This window comes from Poecile atricapillus, chromosome 3, assembly GCF_030490865.1.
Source record: "Poecile atricapillus isolate bPoeAtr1 chromosome 3, bPoeAtr1.hap1, whole genome shotgun sequence".
NCBI lineage: Eukaryota > Metazoa > Chordata > Aves > Passeriformes > Paridae > Poecile > Poecile atricapillus.
The window spans coordinates 91,684,919-91,711,872 of record NC_081251.1 but is presented as its reverse complement, the minus strand read 5'-3'; the positions used below and the strand labels follow the sequence as shown (position 1 = coordinate 91,711,872).

Sequence of the window (26,954 nt, the reverse complement as noted above, 5' to 3'; positions counted from 1 at the left end):
AGACACCCAATATCAGAGAGACAATAGCTAATATAAATCAAATCTCCTCTACTGATCTAATTCTGTTGCTTTCCCAGAAGTATTCCTGCACTCAGGAATTCTTTAATGATGAGAATGAGAACTAGGCTGTCCAAACACATCATGTAGCCTTGACAATATACAACAAACAAGCAATAAAAAAAATGTTAAACTCCGTTTTCAGTCTGGGCCAGCCAACAGAGCATTAAACCTAGCGGTGATTCTTCTACCAAGCCATTGTTCAACACAGTTAACATCAAGTAAATATTGATATAGTAAGGTGTACTTCCATGTGCTCAGTCACTTATAACGTTAATATAGGGAATAAAGAAAAGATGTGCTAAAGTATGGTGGGATGAGACACACTTGTGGTAAGTCATAGGTATGTTTTTCCTTTATTCATATGCTAGGGTAGATTCCAAAGAAAGTTTTTCTCAAGGTACTTTGGGGAAAAAATTCAGTGGTTTACAACCGTACCATTTTATTCAGTTTGTCTTGTACTTGGGTCCATTTAATCATAACTGTTGAGCTGACAAAATCCATTTTTTCCTTGAAATAAGGACTGCTTTCAATATTGTAAAATAGATTTTTTACTGGATTTTCTTTCAAAGCACTGAGCCTGATCACAATGTCCTAGGCACACAAACAAAAAGGATTGCAATTACCTGGCAATATGCACTAAGACAAAGAAGTAAATTTTCACTATAATTATAGAATAATTTAATAAGTTAATAAGTTAAATAATTTTAATACTGTAATAATAAATTAATAAAAAATAAATAAATTAAATAAATTAATTAATAAATTTAATAAATTACTGTAATTTTTAATCTCTGTCATAGAAGGAATTATCTAAACAGGGTTTTCTAGCATCCTTCTCAATGAATGTGCATCTTATAAAAGAAAAATTCTATTATATATAAAATTATAAAATTATAAAAGAAAATTCTACTTTCTTCATGCTCAAAGTGTATGAAAATTTAGTCTAGGTTAAGATTTATAAAAACATCAAACTCAACAGACTGGAGAGAAAGAGAATACTTTCCATTATTTCATCTTCATCATCAGACAGGACACAAGTCCTAAATTCTGGTGCTCTGTTCTCTCAATACATGTAGGTCAGTCAGTCAGCCAAGTGCAGTTGGAGTGTAAGAACTTCCCTTGACATATGTTAATTGATCTCTGTGCCTAAGAACCTAAGGATATGATAAAGATATGATATATGCTTCTGGTGCATGGAAACCAGAGTCAATGTAATATAATACTGTAATGGGAAAATAAACAAAGCATTTCTGTTCAGTGTGTGATTCTGCAAGTGACTATTTGCAACTCACCCACTGTTAAAATCTGGCCTTCCCATGTTTTTTAAAAAGAGGAGTGACTGCACAAAGGTTTCTCATTCTCTGCAATAATCCCACAGTATTCACAGGTTTATTCAGTTGAAAAATGTTAGTTATATAGCAGATATCTATCACTTCTGTGTGCCATAGGAATCCCTGGCTAGAGACAGATGTCTACTCTGTGTGTTTTCAATAGATTTCCTCTATTACACCTCCTGAAGTTACTTGAAAGAATTTAATATTTTCACTTCCTCCTAGGTAAATCAATCCTGTGTTTTTCCTCCTGGAGTTTATTGTCTTTTTCTGTATTCTGTTTAGATTGAGGTCAATGTTTCTGGTCTCTGTTTCCTCCCCAGCTACCCCAACCCACTGCCACTTTTCCAGGCAGGAAAATCCCCAGTGACAGTCAGCGGCAAAGTGAAGGTCAGAGATTTCCCTGGCTGTCCTTCGACACCTTCCCGCAGCAGCCTGAGTCAGCAGTCAGCTTCTCACAGATTAGATCTGCCTGGCCTCTTGAGAGCACACACAAAAAATAAAACTTCAAGTCTGATGACTCTTTCATGAGGAATCCAGTCATTTCCAATTCAGTCTTTCACCCTAGCAGAATTTTTTCTTTACAACTGTTAAATGATTTTCTCTTTAATCTGGTTCATATCCTATCCCAGGTAGGATAGGATGTGAGCCAGCTGAAGTCTGAACAGAAATTTATATCAATTTCACTTCAGTTAAATTCCTATTTGGATAGCAAACAAGTTGAATGTTATGCACTTTTAACAGTTGGTCTTTTCCTTCAATCTTTTAGCATATCCTTAAAAATTCTGAGTCAATCCACATTTCACATAAGTTTCTGTTGTTCTAAGTCTTTAATTAAGACTCCTTCCACATGAAATATTTTTCTGGAATTGGGAAGATTTGTTTTAAAACTAAATCTAAACTTTCAAAACTGAGTATTGTTTCTCATTTCCGATTATCTAACACAAGTCAGTTTATAGCCTTCAAAAATGCGTCTTCAGTATTCTCTGATGTCCAGTGGAGTTACTGGTGACAACAGGATATAAGCTTTGACCGAAAGAGCAGTCTTAGTCCAAAACCTGTCTTGAAGCAGTTTTTTGATGGCTACCCAGTAATAAATATGAGATGCAAATATAGCTCAATTATAAGGGGAAGGCTGGCTGACAAAGTAAGTAAAATGCAGAGTCTTGCTGCAAGGGGTGGTTGATTCTCATGCAAGGTCAATAGATGGAGAACACAAAGGTTTCTGCAGCATTTTTCTGGAATTTCCTTGTTTGCTAGCACAAATTCAACTAAGACAGACAAACATAATCACTTCAAAGCACCATTTTTTATTTACAGCAACATGATATACCCTGGAGTATACAGCCTCATGGTCCAAGCACTACTTGCCTTCCATTTCCCTGGGTCAATGCTGCTTGCATTTCAGTGGGACTCATGGTCATGTTATGCTCACTTCTGCTGTCAGGCTGGTCTGCCACAGCAAGTTTCAGCCCAGATGGCAACTCCTGTGTGATCACAGGTGCAATGGAACTGGGATTCCCAGCAGCCAGGGGCTGCCTCAGCTAGTCAAGCTGCTGAATGGAGGAGTGTGTCAGGAAATCATCATTTCTCTAAGCCACAGATCTTCTTTAAACTCACTGCTCATCACAGGAAATACTTATCAACCCTTTCTGTGTCCAGGGCCTTCACACATCCCTTTGTGTGAGGATGTTTAGGTCAAGCTCACTTCTTTGTTCCAAGAAACCAGTGTTAATACCACCATCCACCTTAAGCTTTAGCATAGAGGACAGAAGACTTCTGAAGGAAACAGCAGTCAGAACCTGACACCCACAGCACCCTTAGGATCCCAAATCCATATACACCTCACTCAGCAGAAAACCCCAGAGTATTTCCAGGTGATCCTCAGTTGTTCTTATCTGAGGTGAACGGTATAGCTCTGAACATTTGGGTGGCAGCTCTGACACACAGCTCAATGTTGCACCACCAGCACTCCCCACACTTCTAAATGGCAGCAGCCACAGCTGCTCATTTCTGTGCTCAAGCCACCTCTGTCACCATGAACAGAACTACCAAACCCAAACCTTCAGGAGATGTCAAATCAGGGAAGCCCATTTTGTGACTTCTGATGGTGCTTTCACCATGCCAGGACATTCAGTCTTGCCAAAATGGTATTACTTCTGAGCATTTAAGTACTTTGAATAGTACTTATAAAGAAATTACTTACAAAATTGTGTCTCTGGCCTTTCAGAAGCCACAATGACTACAGATAGCCTTGGAAATTTTCACCCTGAACTGAAATTTAGGCATCCAAGTCTCACTTAAGGGCTTGAATCTTCCCTTTACCCAGTACTGATGAGCCTGTTTATGGCTGAGAATTGTACATAGCCTTGTAGATTAAGCAATGTCAAATTTCTTCCCTATCAAAGTGGTGGAGCAGCCCTAACAGAGATAATGTGGGTCAGCTAGCATCTGGGAGAGTGCCAGGTTGCATATAATTCCTAGACAGTTCAGAAATTAGTTAGCATAGGCCAGAGACTGCTTCCAAAAGTAAGTTTGGGAGTTTTGAGTGGAGAAGAGTTCAATAGTATTGAACCACAGGCCACAGGTCCTGCCAGTTGCAAATGCACTTAGAGCTAAACCCTCACACATGGCATTGAGGGGCAGACACAGAAATCCTTTTGCATCTCAGCAACTATGTCCCACAGTCTAATTCAGCAAAACAAAGAGAAAAAAGGATACAAAGAAAAGAGAAAAAAGTATATGTGTATTAATTACACAAACGAGGTTTGTCCTATGCTGGGAACTTTCTGTTCTTGGAGAAAAAAAAAAAATAAAAATTCTGCTAACAACAGGACATACCATGTTCTTAAGTTATAGAGTTGCACTTGTAAAATGGAAACACAGGCTCACAGCTGATAAATAGCCAGAGAGTGCATTCACCAAGCTGATTATAAATATGTGCTCAGATAGCTCAGGGACTCTGAGGATTGAAATCATGAGATACTCTACATGGCAACACAGTTATTTAAATACCTCCTCTTCCATGGGGAGTTCAACCATTATTCAAAGAGAGGAAGTATATTCACTCCTGAGTGCTCCAGACATAGGACAGTTATGAAATGCTTTCTGAACAAATGAAGCAAATGTGGTATCCTGCAGGGAGACCAAACAACAGCTTCTGTCCCAGCCTCAAAACTGACTCTACCTGAATGAACAGAGAGTGGAAGGTAACTGGGTTCATGGACAGCAGCATTTGTTGAAGCCTGTCACTCCCTCTTCAAGGGTTACTTATGAAAGTTAACTACTTTATACAATGGCAATAAATACAGCTGACAGCAAGACAACAGTTAGATTAACATAAACAGTTGAGGCTATAATGCTATTAAAAGGGCCGCTCAAGGAAACTGCAGCCATTTCTACAGCTGTTTTGGAAAGTCTTTGGCAAAACATGCTGGATTGTCATTCTAAATGTCTGTGCTTCCCATGCTGGTTTCCTGAGGAAGGGTTTGTGGATGGACTTGTTTATTTATGACATTTTTTTTACCCCTCTTAGCTGTAGCTGTGGATTCCCCAGCCTTGTGAAAGTAGTCATTAGTTGCCTTTTTTGGCTAGGAGAAATCAGTGAAGAAACTGGCTCTTGTCCAGAGGGTTCCTGGAATTTTCTACCAATCTTGTGTAAGAGCTTAATAAAGTCAAATTCAATTTTATGTAAGATTTGTTCCAAGGCCATAGGTGTTTTGTGAGAACAAAGAGAAAAAGGACTGAAACTATATTTGCTGCTCTGAAGTAAATCATACCAAATGAAATTCACATGGAACTCGGTAAGGTGATCGTCCTCCAGGTGGAGGAAGACCACAGGTATCGGACCCTGTCATTTTAAATGAGAACCAAAAGAAATCAGCATCACCTACTTACACATACCCTGAGGCTATTTTGAAGACAAGTTCCTTGGCTGTGCCAGCCTAAAGCAGCAATAAACTCCCACAAAAACAATAGACAATCACAGCATTTATGACCTTCTGTCCCTCTAGTGTTGACCTTTTTTTCTCTGGGAAACAGAAAGCAAACTTTTCTTTTATGTTTTAAAAACAAACACTTCATCGCAAATGCCTCCCCCTCTGGAGGAAGGCATACAGAGCAAACACCTAATGGACTTTAGTCACGTTATTCAATATGCTACTAGAAGAAGAACAGATGCTACAGCAAAAAGTGCATTCTGAACCCAGCATAACAGCATAAAATGTAGTAAAATATTAGCTCTTCAGAAGACATTTATGCACTTGGCACTGAACACATGAAGCTGAACAAAATACTGTCTTACGCAGAGTGCAAGTCCTATTTATAGAAGTTATGTTCCTAACAAAAGCATCCATCATTTTCTGAAGCCAGCAATTCTGTGGTGATTTTCAGTCACATCCATAATGTCAACAATTGGTCACCCACACAATACTGTACGCAGCACAACCGCCTGAATGCCGTTGTTCTGATCACTGATTACGGAGTTTGGCCTCTATTATTACATACTTATTGGGTGAGAGCCACGCAAAGTGTTTATTTCTCATTTCAGCTGGCTGGAAGGACTTGCCCATTCCTGACAATCATCTGCTTGGACTAAATTACAATCCCTCCTCATGCTTCAGGACATCTCGAGCTGTGTAAAGGTTGCCCATCTCCTGAAGGAACCAGAACAAGTTGACGTCAGCCCAGTGCCCCAGTGCTTCTTGCTGTGGAGTGTTCACATGCTGGCTGATACCAGATTTAATTTAAGATCTTGTTCTTCAGATCAAGGACTGGGCCTCGTATATCTCATGTACTACCTTGCTTGACAGCTTACCATGACCTAGCATGACAGCTGTGGTCACTGGTAATCACTGCCAAAAGGGAGGATCATAGGAGTGGGTGGAAAGGAAATCAGACATTCCTGGCAGCTGGCCTGCAGCTCTGAAGCTTCCTTTCACCAAACATCAGACTGAAAACAGACCTCCGCTTGCTGAAGAAAAAGGTATGGGCTTCCACTTTTCAATCACTTTTCCTTAGTGCAACAGAAAAATGGTTTCCTTTCTCTGAAAAGATGAGAGGAAAGGCAAAAAATGGGAAAAAATGCATGTGTTCACTCAGTAGTGTGAAAACAAAGGGCCAGAGAAGGCTGTTCTTCCCTGGGTTGTTACTGTCATTTTTGTTAGCAACAGTAGATTAGGCAGGCAGGGAATGATGGTCCTTGGAAAGCAAAACAGAGAAATGTTTAGCATATAAACAGGGAATTACACAACACAGAAAAGTTTTAACTTGTATTTTGATGAGCGTACTACACAGAAAATGATATATTACAGTAGAACTTAATAGGTTACTGTTAAATTTTCACAGGTTCAGTAAATACCTACAATGCAGTTCCCCTCAAGGGCCCAACAGAATTGCCTCTACCTCCAAGGAAAATAACCAAAGTTTTTTCTCATAAATAATCCATCTGAACCCAAGGAAATTCTATGCTGTTTAGTCCCATAAACACTTCTCTCAGTAATGTGGAAGAGTTTCTGCTTGCCTGGCTAAAATTTCATCTTTTTTTAGGGCAGATGGAAGAGAAAGTAAGAAAGAGGAACAACAACTGACAGCAGTTGTGAAATCACACAGTCCACAAACCCATTGATTTGAAAAAAAAATAAGCAAGATTTAGTGGCTATGTCCACCATGGTAAACCCCCAAAATTCAAGAATTTCCCCAGCTTGTGGGCCTGCCAATAATTTCAGAACAGTATTGTGAAATCCTACAGCTCTTTGTTCCAGCTGAGCCTGCTTAATTGGAATTCCTCAGCATTTAGACATATTTCCTTAACAGCATATGATACAAATAATCACTTCAGGAGACAGTCGAACATATAACACAGGCTCTTTTAAAAAAAAATATTGTTGTTATAAAAGACAATAAGCAAGACAGTTCCCCAACAGATTTTTGTCAAACCAAATGTGATCAAAACCATCCCAAAGTTTTTGAGGTTGTACACACTGACGGATTAAAAGCCTTTCTCTAATCCCATCGCCACAACTCTTTCAAGTGAACAAACATGCAAAGACATTTCAAGCACTATGGCAATGTTGACTCGGAGCTTTGTTAACTCCTACCAAAAGGCTGTGGGAAACAGAGAAAAATGATAGAAGGTTTCGTTTATTAATCTGTGATGAAAACCAGGCTTCTGTTGATGAAGGGGGCAGGGGGAAGGGTAAAGATAGGCTTGTCTGCTTAATGTTTGGCCCCGTTATAGGTGATTTTTTTTTAAAAAAAAGCAAGCAGCTGAGCACATTGCTTCTGGCTCTGTCTTTCTGTAGGTTGCCAGTTGCCAGCACTCACAAAGTACAAGTTATGTAATAAGCTCCTATCAGGAATCCAAGTTCAAAAACATTTCATGAACTCCCATGCTCTTCTTGCTGGAGCAAATGTTTCTGATAATGAAAAGTCAGTATCGCCCTGATTCAGCTGTCTTGGCCCTCTCCAATGGCAGCACTTTTTTCTTTCCCTCAATCTCTTCTCCCTTCCTCACAACGATCCCTGCTTTTTTCTTAAGGGGACTCCTTCCCTGTGCCCCTTCTCTGGCTTGTGCTAGAAGAGAAGAAAAACAGAGGAGGAAGCATTTTTGCCCCTCCCATACCTCTGAAACGAGCTGGTTTTCCCTGCTTATTGTTTGGAAATACCTCATTTCTTTAGCAAATGCAAAAGAAACACTGGGTTTACAACCAAAATATATTCATCATAATGCAATATTGATAGAATAACTTTTCTGATTTCATTTTGAGAGTAAATACCTAAATTTCAGAGCAATCTTTCTCCCAGAAATGTGTTTACTTCTGATGGAATCATTTAGAGCACTTTTCAGGAAAATTCTGCAATTTTTTACTGAAATTATTATTGGGTGACTTCCTGAGTGAGGAATTTAATTTGCAACCACTCTGCCACTTTTATATCATTAAAATCAATCAGGGAGATGGATAAGAGCATGTAAGTATTAAGGGATCTAAATTAGAGTGCATAAAGAGGAAATAATGCAGAACAGCTCGTTCAATCTGGATTCATTGGAAGTTTTATGCCAGTATCTGAATGTATAAATATTAGTCAATATATTTCATCAGGTAAATAACAAAAATCTACTTCCCTGGTTAAATTTAAAGAGAAGAAACAAATTTAAATAAAATTGCAATAGAGGAAAAATTAGTGTAAAATATCTGTACATTTTAGAGATATGAAAAAATATCTCATCAAAATGGAAGCTTGAATTCAAAACACTATTAAATTGTGTTTCCTTATGATTCTGTTCCCAGTGTATTTACAAATATACTTAACAAACAGCTCATTCTTTAAGAAAGAATGAAAAAATATTCCTATCATTGTGTCTAAGTAAATACAAAATTTAGGCCAAAGTGTCTTTGGGAGGTTTTATCCATGACAGTCAGTGAAAAAATTCCCATGTCTTTGAAGCAGACTTCAACACAGATACTTAGAGTCAGGATATCTGGACAAAATGTATTTAAAAGATTTGTAAGGTACTGGAAAAGTATACTGATAGGAACTTTCAGAGTACAATTAGTTTAACTAATAAAATATCCATATTTAAATCTCAATGCAAATCATCACATCTTGAAATAAAGGAGATGAAAACTGAAGAATATAAAAGTTATTTCTAAAATAGCAACAGAAAGTTATAATATTATATCAGACACAGTAATTTTCAAATAATTATTTGACATTTACAAAGAATTTTTTCTTTATTTTACCTTAAATTTCAGGGACTTTGTTTATTTGTCAGTTTCGGTTTCCTCAAACTGAAATGATGAATCCTAGAAAGAAGGGAATAAAAGCTATCAGGCAGAGTTTGTTTTTAAAAAATCAGTCTTCCATTCTGTTAGCCAAAGATCACAAGTACTTCTGCTCCATTAATTTGTGGTTTAACAAGTCTTAAGCTGTATGTGTGGAGGAAGATTACCCTTTGTTTCAGCAGAAAGAACAGTTAATGTTACTAATATTAAACATGGATGGATAAATTATAATGAAGGTTCTTTTCACTTTAGTAGCTCCAAACAGTAGTTATTTCTTGCAGTGAAGCTAACATCAATTAATTTATACCACTTTGAGGCACAGAAACATTGACCATCTTCCCAAGTCAATGAGAGAATCAGCAATAGCAGCCAAGTGCTACAGGTTTAAGATGCAGTTATAAGAATACTTTAGAAATAATACCTTAGAAATTAAACAAAACACAAGAACTGCCCATGATGACTCAGACCTCAGGTCCCACAACCACTTCAAAAACCTCATGAGTTCTGTTTCCATGAGTTCCCAGTGAAAACCAGGCAATACTGTTTAACTGACTGCAGGTCACAAGGCTATACAAGACCTGCTTCAGTTTTTATATCTCTAAAATAGGGCTAATGGTACCAACCTCTCTAAAAAATGCTTTGCATTCTTTCACATCAAAATGTGGAGCTATACTCATTTTGGACCTACGTCTACAGAAATCAAACATAGCTCACAGATTCAAATACTGCTTATAGGTTATGTCATTCCAATCTAGAGCCCTGAGAAAACTGAAAATGTCACAAGTGTCAGCTTGCTGCTTCATGAAAAAGCATTGTGAATGAAACATGTAAAAGTAGCAACTGCATAAGCAAAGAACAGGAATCCTGGTTTGTAACTTACAGTCATTGAACATCATACCATAAGCAAAACAAAATATTTATTGCTCCAAGGTCTTATGTAATTTAGTTTCTTTTCTCCCTCAAGTGTATTAAACTTTGAAATATTAATGACTCATTATGTTGCACATGCTTTGCAAAATAATGCAAATTAATCTACATAAAACAGCAATTTACTAAAGATTTTGTTGTTTTTGTAAAGCAAAAGAAAATACAAACACAGTTATTTCATATGACCAACAAATTTTTGAAGTCCCAAATACAAGTTCTGGAATAAATTTTGAACAAATTGTTGATTAGTTGCAAGAATTATAATACAATGTTAGCTAATACTTGAAATCTTGCCTGGTGTGCTTGAATTTGCCTGAATTTGAGCAAGACCAGTGATGATGTTCCTGGGCCTAGTGGCATTGGCACTACTACCAAACAGAAATCATGTCAGCATTGCTCTGAAGTGAGAAGAGAAAAAGACCATTCATGCTTTTAAAGTACTCCTATAGAAAACAGAAATTAACCAACTTAGATGCTCACATGAGTAAGAAAGCAAGCTATGATCTTATAAATCAGAGTGAAAAAATGTTCTGAAATAAGTCCTTTTCAAGAAACTGCTTTCTGACTGATAACATTGACTTCAGCAGCAGTCATAGACAGACGGGAACCTGTACACTTGTAAAATTGTTACTGAAGGAAGAGAATTTATTTCAGTACCTAATCATCAAGACATGATAAGAATACATTCATAAGGTCTAACTTCAATTTCAGAAAATATTGCCCTGCAGCCAAAAAGGATAATGGATTTCAGAAAGCTGGGTGACTGGTGGAAAGCACTGTCGTGAAAGTAGTGAAAATTGCTACTTTCACCAGTTTGCTCCACTCAGTTTTTCAGCACCATCTGTTGAGGTTTGCTTCAAGGATTTTGATTAGGACAGATGCACAGCACAGCAACCTCCTATTCCCTGGTAAAGTTGCAGCCTTGTTTCCTGAAACAGAAATTTTCCCTAAAATGTCTCCTAAACTGAAACTTATGCACATTCTGAAAGTAGCAATACAAGAACTATCACCAGACTTGTGGCCCTAAGTTGTTCTATATTCCAGTCAATCACATTAATTTTGTGCAACTAGTCAATGAGTTATAAGGAATTGTTGTGCTTGTACTTCTGTTGAATCAAGATGACTCATTTTTCATTCAGAGCCATATCTTTAATTAAATCCTTCTACATTCCTTAGAAATATGTGCTGAAAAGCATGTCAGTTCATTCCTCTTTAAGTCTCACTTCATGTCAGAGTAGTAGAAGGTATTTATGTAGTAGAGTTGATATTTTTTTGAATGCTTCAGCTGTCTTTGTTGTCAGATTCATCCCATCTGCTCTTACCTATGTAAAAGCTGGGTATGGCCCCTAAATCTCATCCAGGATTCCTGCACCCTATTCATCAGAAAAAAATTAGGGGCTACCAGAGATTAATTATTGCATCCTAACTTAGGTAGTTTACATATTTCAGATGAATCACTACCTGGACACACGTTTTCACTATTAATGAAAAAAGAAAACTAAAAAAGAAAATTACTCATGGACATCTAAAGTCAAATTTAGACCATTAAATGTAGATGAAATGCATTTTGCCTTTACTATTTGGAACTCCACTTAGGATTGGGCTATCTTAAACTTACACCATGAACCTGCCTAGGCCATGGGAAGAAAACCCATACTAAATCTCCACCCATTAGTGAGAAAAAACTTATGGATGCCAGTGACTTCTATAAAAAACTATACCGGTCCCAATGGCATAGTAATTCATGACATTGCCTTGTTTATAGCATCTAAAACAAAGGAAAATCTGTATTTTCCAAAAGAAACACTGCATAAGTGCAATATTAGAGAAGTTTATAAGATTCCAAGTAGTTAATAATAAACAGGACAAAAAAACATGTCCGTATGCTGGCAGAACACCACCCCATGAATCATGCACCTACTGTGAACAAATATTTGTTGGACAGCTTCACTGGGTTTTTTTGATGTGTCATACTGCATTCATAGGATGACATCTGAAAAGAGAGGATGAGCAATGAAAGAATAAATGTTTTGGGTTATAGTAATAGCTCTTTTTAAACCTTTGGCTAGATCTTCTCCAAGGCCTTCTGGTAGTAATCCTACAGCTCCAGTGCAGTACTCTATCCAGCAGTACTCCTAGATACAGAAAGTACCAGTCCCATCCACAAAGACACACAAAAATAAGAGAATTATGTTAAAGCAAAATAATTATGCATTCCAATGAAATGGCAATTCAAACTCTTTATGTAGGAATTGACAAATGCACAGTAATCTCAACATGTGACAGAAAATTTTGTAGCTAATATCAGCCTCACTAATTGTTTTCCTAGATAATCTAATGATCTTGTGATCAGCACAGGAGAGGCACAAGCATTGTCAGGTGAAAGACTTGAGGCAACTTTCTGACTGTTGGCCAAAATCTCCCCCTTCGCCTTCCCTCCCCATAGGATTCAAAGTATTCTAACTCTCTGCAATAAGGGTATGTGATCTCAAAGAGACCTGACAGAAATGAAACGGCCATTTCAGAAGATGAACATATCAGATCTCCTAAATACTTCTTTTGCCCCCTACATTCCATGCTATTGGCAACAAAATTCTACAGAAGACACGTGAATTTTTAACTAAAATAAAATAAAATTTTAAATGCAATATGTGTTTAAACATTTAATGAAAACAATAAAATATAAAAACAACTTTTAACACAATGTTGCTGCAAATATTATCTCAACACGGTCTGAAAAGGTTAGATATGTTATAACAAAATCAGTAGCAAAAGAAATCTTACACTTAACACAATGTCTGAAACAGAAATTATGGTTATAGCAATAGCAATTGGGGAAGAAAAGGCTACTACAGATACAGCCTGAGAAAACTGTGCACACCCAACACTAGAAAAGGATCTTTTTCTCGAGATTCTTTCTGGCCCTTCCTCACTGTGCTCCTTTATACAGGATTAGCTGCCTGTAAAAGCAGTGAAAAGGCTGGGAAATAGAGAGGACAGCACAAAGATCCATTAGAGTACATTCTGAGTAGGAATTATTTTATCTTCAAGATGGAGAAAGGAAAAAGTTACTCCAGTGGCTGAGAAAATCATGAATGCTGCAGGAGGAGCTCCAGTTAAGTCAAAGACTATGAAGTCCCTACTGGTGTGGACTCTGTGCCTTCCAGGATGTGCCTACATTGAGACACCCAGTTCTGGTAACCAGTGGACAGGTACTTTGAGCAGCATGATCTGAATCTCTTTAGTAGATATTCTGCTAAACCCTCACTGAAAGTATGGAGAGAAGGAAAGCCAAATTAATTCTGTGTTATAGTTCTTCCTAAAGGATGTGAAGAAGTGGAAACATTCTTTCCACAGATACTGCTGAACAAAAAAGAGGCACAGCCACTGGAAGACTGCACAAAGGTTGTCTCCATCTGGAAGTATGTCCTCATGTATGTCCACAGTAAGATGAAAAATTCAAGGAATGAAGAACAAAGGACACCTAGGAGGGATTGCAGACAGGCAATAAACTACAGCTTGCAACACAGCTGCAAAGATCAATACAACTCTGTGTTGAATGCACATATGCATCTGGAGATAGTGCACACTGGACACTTCAACAGTTAATACAGTCCCATATGATCCTACATGGGATACTACAGACAGCTGAGCATCAGTTTACCAGAATCATATGATGAAAAGTAGTGCAGTTTCTGAGCCAAGGATTGCTTTGTAATAGATTACTATTTAATTTTCTGCATAAACATATTTATAGAGCATCTAGGAGGTCTCAGAGAAAGGACTGTGGACAGCAGCCTGGGGTAGTATTTGCAATGTAAACACCAAGAATGAAGGGAGCAAATTACAACTCTAGGCAGAGAAAAGTGATCCATCTATAGGAAAAAAAACTATTGAACAAAAAGTATCAGGCTTTGGTAAAATGTCTTAAAAGTATGAAGGAATTTTCATTGCACGAAAACTAGCAGAACAGAAGACCAGATGACTTAATAAGTAATTTCCAAAAATATGCTTTTCAAATTCTACCCTGTACTAGTTTTCACACTATTGATTGGAATGACATGAAAACCAAATAAATTGAGGACACTCACAAACACATTCAAGAGAATATTGAGGAACATGTCTGCAATTTTCTGTGTGGACTCCTTTGAGTGTCTGCTTGTCAGAAGAGTGCAGAGACACTGAACTCATGGTAAGAAGCGGGGCTAACTCAAGGGCTCCTCAGCAAAATCTCACTAAAAAGTTATTCTGCAGTTTCATCAGGCAATAACAGCACTTCCCCGTGTTAGAATTTATTTTTTTCAAGTTCTGAATTAAAATTTTTCCTTTTATTTGTGTCTTGTGGGTAAGAATTTCTCCAAAGTCTGTTTCTTTTCCTATTTTAGGTGGATAAAGCCTTAAGAAACACAGTCCCACAGAGATGTCAAAAGCAGGGGGTAGAAATCAGTCACACAGTCTGCCTTCAGCACATCAGCTGACTGACTTTACCTGAGGAACTGACTTACCCAGCACAGAGATTTATAGATTCTGTGTCAGAATTTAACTGTTGGCACAGCAAAATATGTGACATTATTCACTTCATCCTCTGCAAAGACATGTTTCATGCAAAGGCAAAGGCATTTACCTCTCGTTCATCTTCAAGACTACTGTTTGCAGCAATTGCTGCTTGTCTGCAGACTTCTCTAATCACTGAGCAGAGAAAAGAATTCTCCTAATTGTTGAGAGCTTTTGGTTTCCCAAAATAGCTGACCTTCTTCCTTTTTGAAGAAAAAACTTTCCTCTGCCTTTCTGCCTGCCTCCCCACCCCCTTCCTGCTGGCAGACATGAGAAGAGAACTGTGTTTGTTTTCACGGTAAATGGGAGGCCGGAGCAGTGACAAGGCTGATCTCACAATTTCCAGCTGTAATATTTGATTTCTTTACAGCTGCACTTATGCAGAACTCAGAAACTAAATTAGTCCAGTAAGAGCAAAATGCTTAAAAGTCTCTCAGCTCAAAAAAACAAAAAAAAAAAAAACCCAAAAGAACCTGAAAGGTTTGAGTGGCGGCAGCATGGTTCTTGACATGAAAGGAAATACTCCAGCTAAAACACAAGAATTATTTGGGCCAAAACTGCTGAACTGCAGCTGAGCCTCTACTTCCACAAATAGGGATATGCCAGCTTTTCAAGTGTTGAAGATCCCAGGTTTTACAGTAAAACAAGACAAAAATTGGCATTTTTAGATCACCTGAAAATGTCCTGGAAGGGCTCAGGGAAATAATTTCAAGTTCCACTTAAAAAAGAGGAAAAAAACCCCAATTACTGTTATAAACTTTCCTTATCTCCCACTAACAAAGACAACCATCTATCAGTCATTGTGACAATGCTGGTCTTCTGCTTTTGAGTTTGTATAATTTTAATGTACAGAATTCTTGTCTTTAACACTACTGATATTAAGGATTTACATTAGTCACTTTCAGACATTAAAAGGGCTTTTCTACTTAGTTTTTCTTTTCTTTGGACAACAAGAAGAACAGCAGAAAAACATCTGAATAGAAATTCAAACTAGATAAACAGGGTTTTCAAAAGAAACTGTTAATTTTTTTAAGTAATATTTTTATGAACCCTAAAACAGGTCTCATCTTCTGCTGGAAAAACTCAAAATCTCTCCAAATGTGTAAGAGCTGAAGTCTGAAGGGGAAAGGAATTAAATAAATTTAATATAATCACTTGAGTGTTTTTGACAGGATTGTTCAGCATGTTTAGATAATGAGCATCCAAAGGTGAAAATCTGACACTCTACTCCTAGCCCTGGCATTAAGTTCATAATCTTTTAAGTTTTTATTAATGCTAAGTTCAAGGCAGAAGAATTAATATATTTATTTTTCTTTTATTTTAGTGAAAATGCTTCTCTCATGCACAGACTTTCAAACTGAGATTCACCAAACAACACACTCTTCTGGAAGACTGAGAAATCCTTTCCTTTGCTCTCAGCCCAGCAGCTGGGAGACCAACCATCCTGTGGCTCCAGGAGGTTAAGACCAAGCCTGCAGATTCACCAGCAGATACCTGGAAGCCCTGAGACCCCCTGGATCCAAGTGAGGCTCCCAGGTTCTTTACTACAGCAGCTCTGGAGCTGACTGTAGCACAAGGCAGGCTGTGTTGCAGACCATTAGAAGGGTTTCCTTAAAAAGTGGCCCATTTCCTTTTTCACCTCTTAGCAGATCAAAGCTGACCCTTTCTCATACATTTTGTTTCATTCTGTTCAGCTTTGTAACAGAAGATGTTTTGTTGGGAAAGGCTTCGGACAGCTCTAGCTGTCCATGTATTCTTATCCTTGAAAGAACTTTCGGTTTTGTTGCAAGATCAGTGACATGGAAAAGACTTCTTGCACACAGCATCGTAATTAGTGTGGTGAGCCCTACTGTTACTCTGCAAGTTACCAGGCAAACCTAACTTCTGTTCCTATTTTCTAGAGACCACCTAGACAGAGTTGGTGTGTGATCCAAAACCTGTGATGAGAAGGTTCAAATAGAACATATTAAGAGCTAGAACACTTCTGCAGACCTGGGACCTGGGTATTTCCAGCCTTGCCACTACCTTCTCTGGAGCATTTTTTCACCAAGCACTTCAAGTCCATGGGAGCTATTGTCATCCTTCCTTGGTATAGATGCTTGCAAATTAAATTATAATAGGAAACACTCACATTTCTTTCAAATCACAGAAACCTTATTTCAATTTGAATTTTGGAAAGAAACTTGGGAAGTACTAATTACTTCAGCTGGTTCATTCCAGGACAAGCAAAGAGAAGAGGAAAACAAGGCTCTTCAGCTCTTGTTGCAAAAGAGCAAAGCAGACCCAAAGCAGAAGCAAAGAGAAGCAGAGTTATGAGATAAACTCCTTGGATGTGCCTTTTCCAGACATTACAGCTCACTTCTCACTCATTCTTTGTCTCAACCAGCCCCATTCCGACACCATAAAGTAGAGCAACTTGAGGTGACCCTGGATTAGGCCAATTGCAGGCAGCTCTCCATAACTGCACACCAGCTGGGAACTGTTCTTACACAGCCACATGCACTCTCCCCTCTCCAAGGCAAGCTATAGGAGGCCATTGCCAAAGGTGCCCATTCCTCCATTCCCTGCCAGCAGCAACAGCTTTGGGTCAACACAGCTCTCCATTAACTCCTTGCTCATCTAGAGAAGCAGCACGGAGACAGTCTAGGATGAACCATGTGCCTCAAATACCGACCAAGCACATAATTAATTTTCATTAATGTGTGCTTGCTCTGTAAAAATGTTCCTCCTGCATAATATGTGTATCAAATTACTTCCACACTAAGCCTCTTCTTATAGATTTTCTAGTGTGATTCAGTAAATTACTTACTCAGCCCCAAAACACTGCTATCTTTTAAGTATGTGTTTAGCTATCTTTTTGGATGTTTACAGCTTGTAATCTTTAAATAAAAGTCTTGCACTGCAAAGTTCATTATGGTAGAGTTATTTTGCAGCATGTTATTCCATACACAGGATTTCAAGGAGACAATAAAAAGGAAAAAAATCAGTTTATTTTTGCTCACACTCCATCCATCCATCCCATTTTGTTCATATCTAAAAGTACTAAGATTTTCTAGAGTAAGAGGTTTCATAGCTAACCGTTTCCTTATCCCACTTTGGCCCCAGTCCCCTATCACAATAACCCACACAAAACACAATCTCCCATACTGACAGAAAGAGCCCTTATGAATACAAATGCCTGTGGACAACTTTTTATTTGGCAGCTGTATGGTATTATGGACTTATTATCCACGAAAGAGTTTTATTTTCCTCAAAATGGAATTAAAGTGCATTAAAAAAACCAAGAAAAATGTTGTTATTGCACATCACACTTTAGAAAATGCCAAGAAGTAAAGGAGAAAACCATTTGCTTTTTTCCCGTACCATCAGTATCATCTGACCAACTGCTAATTGTACTGCTGAGGTTTTAAAGACCTCTATTCAGGTAAGTGCTGGCCAAAAAAAAAAAAAACCCTCTCATTCATCAAAGCACAAGTACTTTCAAGAGTAGCCTAGTAACACAGAAAAGACTTGAAAATCCTCAAAGTCCAGCCACCTATGGAGTGATCATGTGAAAAAATGTCAAAGAATCACTTTTGTAAATGCTTAAAACAACTGCTACTGAGTGGTAAATACAAAATACTGTTTAATTGCAATTTTAAAAAATTCTTCCTGCTTTCAGTCATTATATGTCTGTCCCTCTGATAGAAATGGGAATTCTTTCAGTTTTCAAGCCTGTGCTCTCCTTTCATTGCAATGAGGACCTAATTCAGAGCTTTAAACTGTGTTCTGCAATGCATAATTAATCTGGCTTCATAGAGACCTGGACAAAAGACCCCATTCAATCTTCAGCTCCTTCCCCCTGAGATATTGTTATTTCTAAAAACTCCTGCCAGCTGGGCTGGAGGGAAATCTCAGCACTGTGGGAGAATGAACAAACTACAGGCCTCCAAGGGATTTGAAGTAACTATCTGACTAAATTGGATTAGAAAGTAAGGAAGGGGAGGGGAAGGAGGGCTTATTCTGAAGTCTACAAAAGCTCATAAAAAATTCTTAGAAGATTTTCATATGGTGAAGGGGAGAGAAATATGCAAGTTTTTATAATAAAACTGAGAAAGAATTTTAAAACATGCGTGAGCCAATACACTTGGGGATATTTGAAGGGATTACTGCTGGTATTATTTCAGGAAAACTGTTGTGTCTGCCTTGGAGCTTTGAAATGGCATTTCTATGCAAAATCTGGGCTGCCCTGCAATCCAAAATAGTCATACTTTCCTTCCAGGTATTTGATACATATCCTGTTTGAACTTATAATGTAACCTAACCATAAGTTGCTTTAAGTTTCCTCCAGAGCATATCGCAATTAAAAGCCTCTGCCTAGAAGGATTTCAAAGGGCTATGGAAAAACAAATTCAGTCTTTTTTAGAGAGCCAGTACCCTGCTTTTGTTCCCCCCCCAAGGCTTATTCTCCAAAGTGAGTCAGTGACACTGCCCAGATCACCTGGCCATCTCTCACACTTTTCACAATATTTTTAGCAGGCACATACTCAGGAATATTGCCCTATTTACCAGCAGACCTTTTGGAAGACAAGGTGGAAAAAGCTCAGAGCCCTGCTGGGAGAGTGGGTGCCTGGAGGGGAAGTTGCTTTGAGCTCTGTTTCCTCTGTCTGGCTCTGCTGTCCCCCCTGACAGGGACCTGCTGCTTGCAGGCTTTCTGCTCCTGCAGCAGTAATGCTCTGAAGTTATGTGGGTTTAGCCAGGACAAAACTTGGCTCACTACCTTAAGAAATATTTTCAGAAGTCAGATATTTTAGCCACCCTAACCAACACCCCCCATATTAAAATAGGCAGCCCTTACAGCTGCAGTGACTTCTCCACAGACAAAACAAACTAAAATATTCCCTAAAAGTTGATCTACTTAGAACTCACATGTTGTTATATAGTAAAAACTGTGGTACTTTTCAGAGGTCTGGCATGCACTGAAGAGATTAGCATGCACAATGAAAAATGCACCCTGCTGGATCATGCATCTCTGTAAAGATGGGTGCACAAAAATTACAACACATCAGAGCAATCCTAATCAGTCCTAACCAAAACCAAACATTTGTGTTTTTTCATTATCACCATTTGCTATTTCTAGACTTATTGTCACAGAATAATTTTCTATGATCTCCCTTTGTCCTGGGGAGGAAGTGCAGGTAGGAAAGAGGATTAAATAATTTTTTTGAAAAAGACAAAACGAGATTCAGCAAAATCCTTCAAAACAGTGGAGGCTTTTTTTTTTAAGGACGTCACTTCATAAAGAAACACTTGTATGTAACTTAGCAACAGCAACAACAAAAGTACTGGTAGCTCATATTCCAGACAAACAGAGAAATGTTTAAAACATTAAATTGTCATGCAAAATCCATATAGCCCCTTTCCAGTATCTTTAACTCCTGGGGCGCAGGAAAAGCAAGATATCACCGCTCTTTTTTTCCCAGCCAACATAATGAGCCACTCTGGGTTGTGTGCAACTGTTATCACAAGTTGTTGGATGTTGTCAAATCCATATTGAGGCATTGCATCAAAAATCCTTACAACATTAATATAACAACTCCGAATAACACTGTGGCATTTCTTGAAAGGGACAATGAAAGGTTTTACATCTGTGAAAGAGAAAGCCTGGTGGAGGCAAAAAAAAATAGTAAAAAAAAAAAGCGTCATTCAGCTAAACACATCCTGAGTAGTTCTAACACAAAAGTAAAAGATATACCTAAATTAGCCCTGACTTTTCTCAACCGAGAAAAAAATCTCAAGGTCTCAAAATTGGCAGTGAAGACTGCAAGGAGCAAAGGACAGTCAAGGGCAGAAAAAGTCAGTGTTAAATCCCATCCCCACACTCTTGACTCTGCATTGCACTGCTCTAAGCATGAGATTGTGCTGAGAATCTGGTGGTAGACTCTCCACTGGGGCTTACCTACCACATCCAGGACCTTTCCTAGCAATGCACAAGCAGCCCCTCTCACTCCCACACTGACCAATCTTCTCCAGGCCACCCATGGAGCTGGCACTACATGGAGAGCCTGTAGAAATTCTTAAGTGCACCCAGGACAGGAGCAGAGCCAGAGCAACCATTATGGGTGTGCAGGCAAAATCCAAATCTGTTGCTTCAGAGAAAAAAAATAACATGTTCGCTCTGCAAGGATGACAGAAGTTTGGCAGCGACACTGGGCAGGTGATGAAGAGAGAAAGGGAAGTCTGGCAAGGCTGCAGATTTCTGCAAAGGGGCTGAGGCTTGCCGCTCCTGCAAGAAAGGGAAAAGGGTGTGGCTGGAAAGGAAAGAAGAGACCGGGACTTGCTATTCCTATTCCTGTGTTAAAGGTGGAGAGGGCATAGAGCAGAACTTGTCTGCCTCCTGAGGAAGAAGGTCCTTGCCCCCAGCTACACCACTTCACAGAGAAGGAGTGGGACATGGGTCAAGACCTTCATTCATACACCTCCAAGAATATTTCTTCCTTAGAGAAGAAAACAAAGGCATGACAAGAAGCAGGATTTCGGAATCCTGCGTCTTACAGAAAGGGTGAAAGAGGAACCTGAAAGTTTTGGGTAAAATGTCTTCATCCCCATGCACTTGTGCAATCCTAGGAAGGAGAACAGACATCCTGCTGCTCACCCTGCTCCCACACTCAGGTGATGCTCAGCCCAGCCCCTGCCTCACCCTGCATCTGCCAGCTGACCCACTCTGCAGTTGCTCGCTAGCTTGCTCCACTCACACACACATACTCATCTGTGTATAAATACTCAAGCCAGCAGCTGAAGCAGATGAGCCAAGTAACACCACAGCAATCTGACTCACTTAGAATAACGCAAGTGGAACAGCCGGGCCCGGCCCAGCCCCGTGGGGCAGCGGTGCTGCGGGCACAGTGGTGGTCTCCAACACCCCCGGTGGCTCTTCTCAAGGGCTCTCATCCAGCCACCTCTGCCCCCACAGCCCTGGCACGCTGAGCTTTCATCCACCATAAACACAGGGAGAAATTTTAACTCGGTTTTGTTAACTCTGCAGCAGCTGCCACATTGAAATCCCACCAAAAATCTCTTAAAATGGGAAAAGTTAATATCGAAAGAGGAAGCAGGGCTCTTCAGGAGTAACTTTGTCTGCTATGGGGCATTTCAGCTCCACTCCTCAAAATCTACTGTCTGCCTTATCTCACAAAAATAGGTCATTAACTTCCTTTCTCTTAGTGCTTACTCCATGTTTTAGAAGTGTATTCAAATAGCTCAGAGATAATTTAGTTCCTTCTTTCCCTCCACCCCTCTTCTTCCAAAACTTGGGTTTTAATGACAGTAATGTCCAGTACAAAATAAGAGCACAACTCAAAAGGGCCTGAGACTAGAAAAAGTTGAGGAATGAAAGGCCAAATTTTCCCATTACTTACTCTGAATTCACCTTAGGTTTAGAAAAAAAAAAAATAGATAAATTTGACAGTTACATCCTCAAAAGAAGGCATCAATCTGTCTTCTATAGGTATTCCAGATCTAAACAGCCCAAGGAATTTCCATAGAGGCACTGCCACAGCATGACAAGCAGGCACAGAAATACTCCAGAGCAGACCTGGTTCATGGTCCCCGTCCATCTTTAGGAGCACAGTACTGAGCAGGCACTCTGTGTAACTCCCCTTGTTTTCAGCTGCCTCCTTCATAATTTACAAAGTGCAGTGACCCACCTGTACCACCTTGTCCTAATCTCCCTGTTGAAATGTAATTCTTCAAATGTTTGAGTCTAGTAAATGCAGTTACTTAATGTCATCCGAAGCATTTAAAATGGGCATCAAAACTTCAAAATGGTGTTTAAATGGAATACAAAAATGAAAAAGTCTCTAACTCAGCTATAACGATTAGTTGTGCATAGGAAATAACTCAGGATAGAAATTTCAAACTTTAAAGTTCAACAGATGCTTCTGAAATATGCAATATATAGGGCCATGCATTTTAAGCATAAAAAAAAATTCTTTAGAAAACAAACCAAGAAGACAGTGGTGTAAATGTAACACTGGCTCAAATTTTGGGCAAAAGCATTCTTAAAATTTGTCCATTTTACAACTGTCCAATATTATAGTAAGAGCAATTAAATCCAAAAGAAATATTTTGGCTTCTCAGCTATAATAAGGGGGACATTGCAGAGACTCTCAGGAGAGCAGAGATCCAAGCCCAGACATCCAAGCTCAGTCTCAGACACACCATGCTTAGGTCAGAAGATTTCCATTTGCTTGGCTCTATTAGCCTAGGTAGAACAATCTGTTGTATTACTGCTTTGTGCCCAATTGAGGATGTCCCATGTAACTCTTGCTGCACCAAAACAGAAGTGAAATAAAAATCTCTATTATCAGAAATGTGGATAATAAGCCCTTGAAAAACTTTATAGGCAGCTTTTTAAATGAAAGAAGGAGGAGAGGTGGGTCCAAAGACAAACTAATCTGTTTGATCAAACATTGCAAAATATTATCAACATCCAAATTCCTTTTTATTCCAGGACATGTCCTTTGTATTGCATAAAGATATTACATATCCCTATATTTCAGTGTGGGTTACTGATGGTTCACAGCCCTAAAATGCAGCTTAGACCTCTTCTGCTTATGCTGTAAAAATACTCTGTGGTCTTGCTTAATAACAGTTGTGGAGAGCACAAAAATAGTCGGGGGAAAGAGCTGGGAGCAGGATGTACTGTCTCCTGGCGTAGTGCTCAGTACACGTTCCACCAAACTGCAGCTCAGGGAGCTAATGGGTGATGACACAAACACACACGTGTGCTCTCCCTCCCACCCAGGTGGTATTTTTATTTCTAACCTCCCTTTCCCTGGGTTGCAGGGAAGTTTGACGGAGCCAGTGAGCATCACATGGGATGCTTAGGAGCTGGCAGGCTCTGGCCACTGGTCTTATTCACTGACCACAAGGTACAAAGCAGTTTAAAACTTAGGTTGAAATTTTTGTTAACGAGATGTCATTATAGATGGGGGACATGAGACTGGGAGCATGTGATGAAGCCAAGCCTTGTTCCTCTGACATGATGAATTCAAGTCAGACTTGCCAGCAATAACGCTCTGCAAGAAGAAGGTTTGAGGGAGCTGTGTGGGCCCAGGTCCCAGGGCTTTGGTCAGCAGACACATCCCCTGCCCTACTGTCACCTGCAGTCATGACAACAGTCTTAGTGACCAGTTGATTCAAAGACCACCCTGGTTAAAACAGCCTTGTGGGGGCTGCTCGATGCACTAAAGCTCTGTATGAACCCATGGTTTAACCACTGCAGCTCTGCAGGCATCAACCTTTCTCAGACCATTCATGGCACCTACAATAGCCAAAGCACTTAAAGAAAAGCTGTAATGGAAGTTGTGTCATTGTGTATTATTCCAGAGACACAGAAATTGATTAAATGGAAACTTTAAAAATGCCTTTTTCTAGTGATATTTGTTTCATCCAGATAATGGGTTCTTTTTCAAAAATCTGTGCTAAAGGCATACATGTTCCCCATTCCTTCACCGAATCAGAGAAGTACTAGCACCACAAGACATCTCAACACAACACAACAGAACCTATTTTGTTCTCTGGAACTATGAAGCCACAGCTTGAGACTCCTCCCATGTATACCAGGATACCAATTTCATGGATGCCATACTCATGTAACTCACACTGAAAAAGAACTGACAAAAAAAAAAAAACCTAGTAGTGGAACTCTTAGATGTTTTAAGGGGAAAAAAACAACTAAAAAAAAAAAAAAACCCAACCAAAAACCCCATCAAAACAACCAAAAAGCCGACAAAAAACCAAGAAACCAAACAAACAAAAAAAGGAAAATAAATGGGAGGGGGGAGAAAGAAAACAGCCCCTCCTATGCCCACATTTCTGAAGATTACTGGGATCAGAAAGTTGGATAATGAATGACACTTTAAAATGAAAAGGCATCTACATGATATTTTTTGTGCCCTGGTAGATTTAATTCCCTTTTCAAGTACCCTTAAAAAATTAATTAGGAAATGAAGGTTAGATCAAAGTTGGCATGGGAAGAAACAAGAAAACAAAATCAACCACTCATATGCTATTGAAACATTTAATCTAAACCTTCTTCTGGTTTAAAAATAGAAACTATTTATAAGACAATGCATGCTTTAATCAGAATGCAAGAAACAAGCCAATAATTAAAAGTTCAAAATAAAGGTTTAAACTCAAACATAGTTTTGCAACTACAGTTACAGCCAGATTACAAAATTCTTTTCACACAATGCACATAGCACCCTTTGAGACTTAATGACATTCTGCAGCTGGGGTAGTATGAATCTGAGTTGTTTCTGTTCTGACTTATTTACTTCTGCAAAAAAATTCCCCATGGCAACTGGCCAAAGGGGCTTGTCTCCTCAGTGTGTGAAATGTGAGCAGATACAAACTTGACACCATATTTCATCCCCTCGCCTTCCCTCGTGTCTGCATTCCTAACTGTAAATTAAGGGGTGGCACTGGCTGTTCTGGGGTAGCAGGAAGCAGCTTATTCAGAAAGATAGGAAGTGACAAAGGAGAAAAAAAAAAAAAAAACCAAAAAAACACATTGCAATGCTTCAAGACAGTTTCTGAAACTATACTGAGATTCTTCTCGCCCATGATCAGGACAAGCTAAAATTGTGCAACAGCTGATTCTCTTCTAAAAATTTGACTGTTTTTCCTTTTTTTGACTTTTTGGAGATGCATTTATCCCTGCATCGAAACAGAAATCAGTAGATATCTGTCAATACTTTATAATGCACATGTGTACTTGCTGCAGCACGCCTCTCAATTACGGTCTCTTTTTAGGAATGCAAGTTGGGTTTTTCCTTTGTGGAGGGTCCACTAAAACACAGAATACTTTGCAGCACAGTCTGCCAGAGCTGATTATGAAAGAGACAACTTGGAACATGGAGCCTCAAGTTGGACTTTAGAAAACAAGAGGCACCTGGGAAATTATGCGCAACTCTCAGAGACTAAATACACTCTGGCAAAACCAAAATTCCTCTAAGGACCTCAGTCAGCCAAGGGTGAAACCGTGACCTTGGACACATGTTTACCCTTCCTGGAGCTGATATGCATAATACATCTGCTATTTCAGCAAAGGGATACCATCATCCAGGTTTTCCCTCCAATTTCTGACTGTACAGCTGTTTAGTAGTGACACCAGCAAAACTTACTTAAAAGACATTTAGTTAACAATGTACATTTTCTAAGAAAACTTGAAAGAGTTACAAAATACTGCTAGCAACTTCAAAACACACTGTAATGTACCATAGTTATGGGTCTATGTCTAGCTACTGTGTCTTACACACTACAGATTTGCAGGCTGCCCTAGAGAGAATCATGTAATTCCTTCCAGCATATGGAGACCCTATTCAAATGCATATTGGTAGCTCCCAAAAATGTCAGTGCTATGGGTGTGACAATATTTTAGTTCATTTCACTTGAAATGAAGATGTCTTACTAGAAGTTTCAAGGAACAAGACCTAAACCAAAATTCTGACAGTCCAACCATGTCTTGCTTGTTGCTATTTTAAATTTAGAAACAAACAAGATCAAAAACTTTTGTTCAGTCTTGTGTGCTCTCCATGGACTGCAGAGGATGCAGCCATTGGTGTCAAGAGCAGCTCAGAGTAGCTGTGCTCACACCTCAGTTCCCCACAGGGGCTGGGATCTTGTTCAGATTGGCTGCAGAGAGGAGGCATTCCAGGACAGGGAAGCTGAGCCAGGTGAGTACAATCTGCATCCACTTATCCCAGCCTTCACAGCACTCCCCTTGCTAGCCCAAGCAAGTGAGAACAGATTAATCTATGCAAAAATTATGCCAAAAAACACTATCAGTATAATTAACTCTACTCAAAATGTTTGCAAAGTTTAATAATTTAGTTCTCATATAAAGAAATGGAAAATGAGGTTGGAAGTTTTGAAGAAAAACCCAGGAAGCTGTTACCAACAGAAGGAATCAATAGACAAACTTCTGAAGATTTTCCTCTGCCTGTGCTAAGGCCTGCTGCAGAAAAACTGCCATTAACATCTGTGTAACAGCTACTGGATCTGTGAGACATAGCAATCAAACATGAATGTGATTAAGGACTGGTTGGCCAGGGTTATAACAGAAACAGAAATGCAAATGTCAGATAATGAATAGCAAATTAGAGCTCCCAGATTATTTTTATTGTTTCAGTAGTTCTGTGCAAAACACAAAAACAAATGATGTAAGCATTTTAATAGGCTTAAACTGTAAATTCTTTTGGTTCTGCCAGAGAAGTGTTAGATACAGTCCCTTATATTTGTACGAGAATATTCC

The 26,954-nt window shown here is 39.0% G+C and overlaps 1 long non-coding RNA gene across 2 annotated transcripts in view; it reads right to left on the bottom strand.

The window, feature by feature from the left end:
- Positions 1–26,954, bottom strand: part of LOC131578063 (uncharacterized) — a 224,472-nt gene that overhangs the window by 47,786 nt on the left and 149,732 nt on the right. For both annotated transcript variants that reach the window (XR_009277370.1, XR_009277372.1), the window contains exon 5: positions 9,134–9,196. This is a non-coding gene — a long non-coding RNA (uncharacterized LOC131578063). The remainder of the gene's footprint in view (positions 1–9,133; positions 9,197–26,954) is intronic.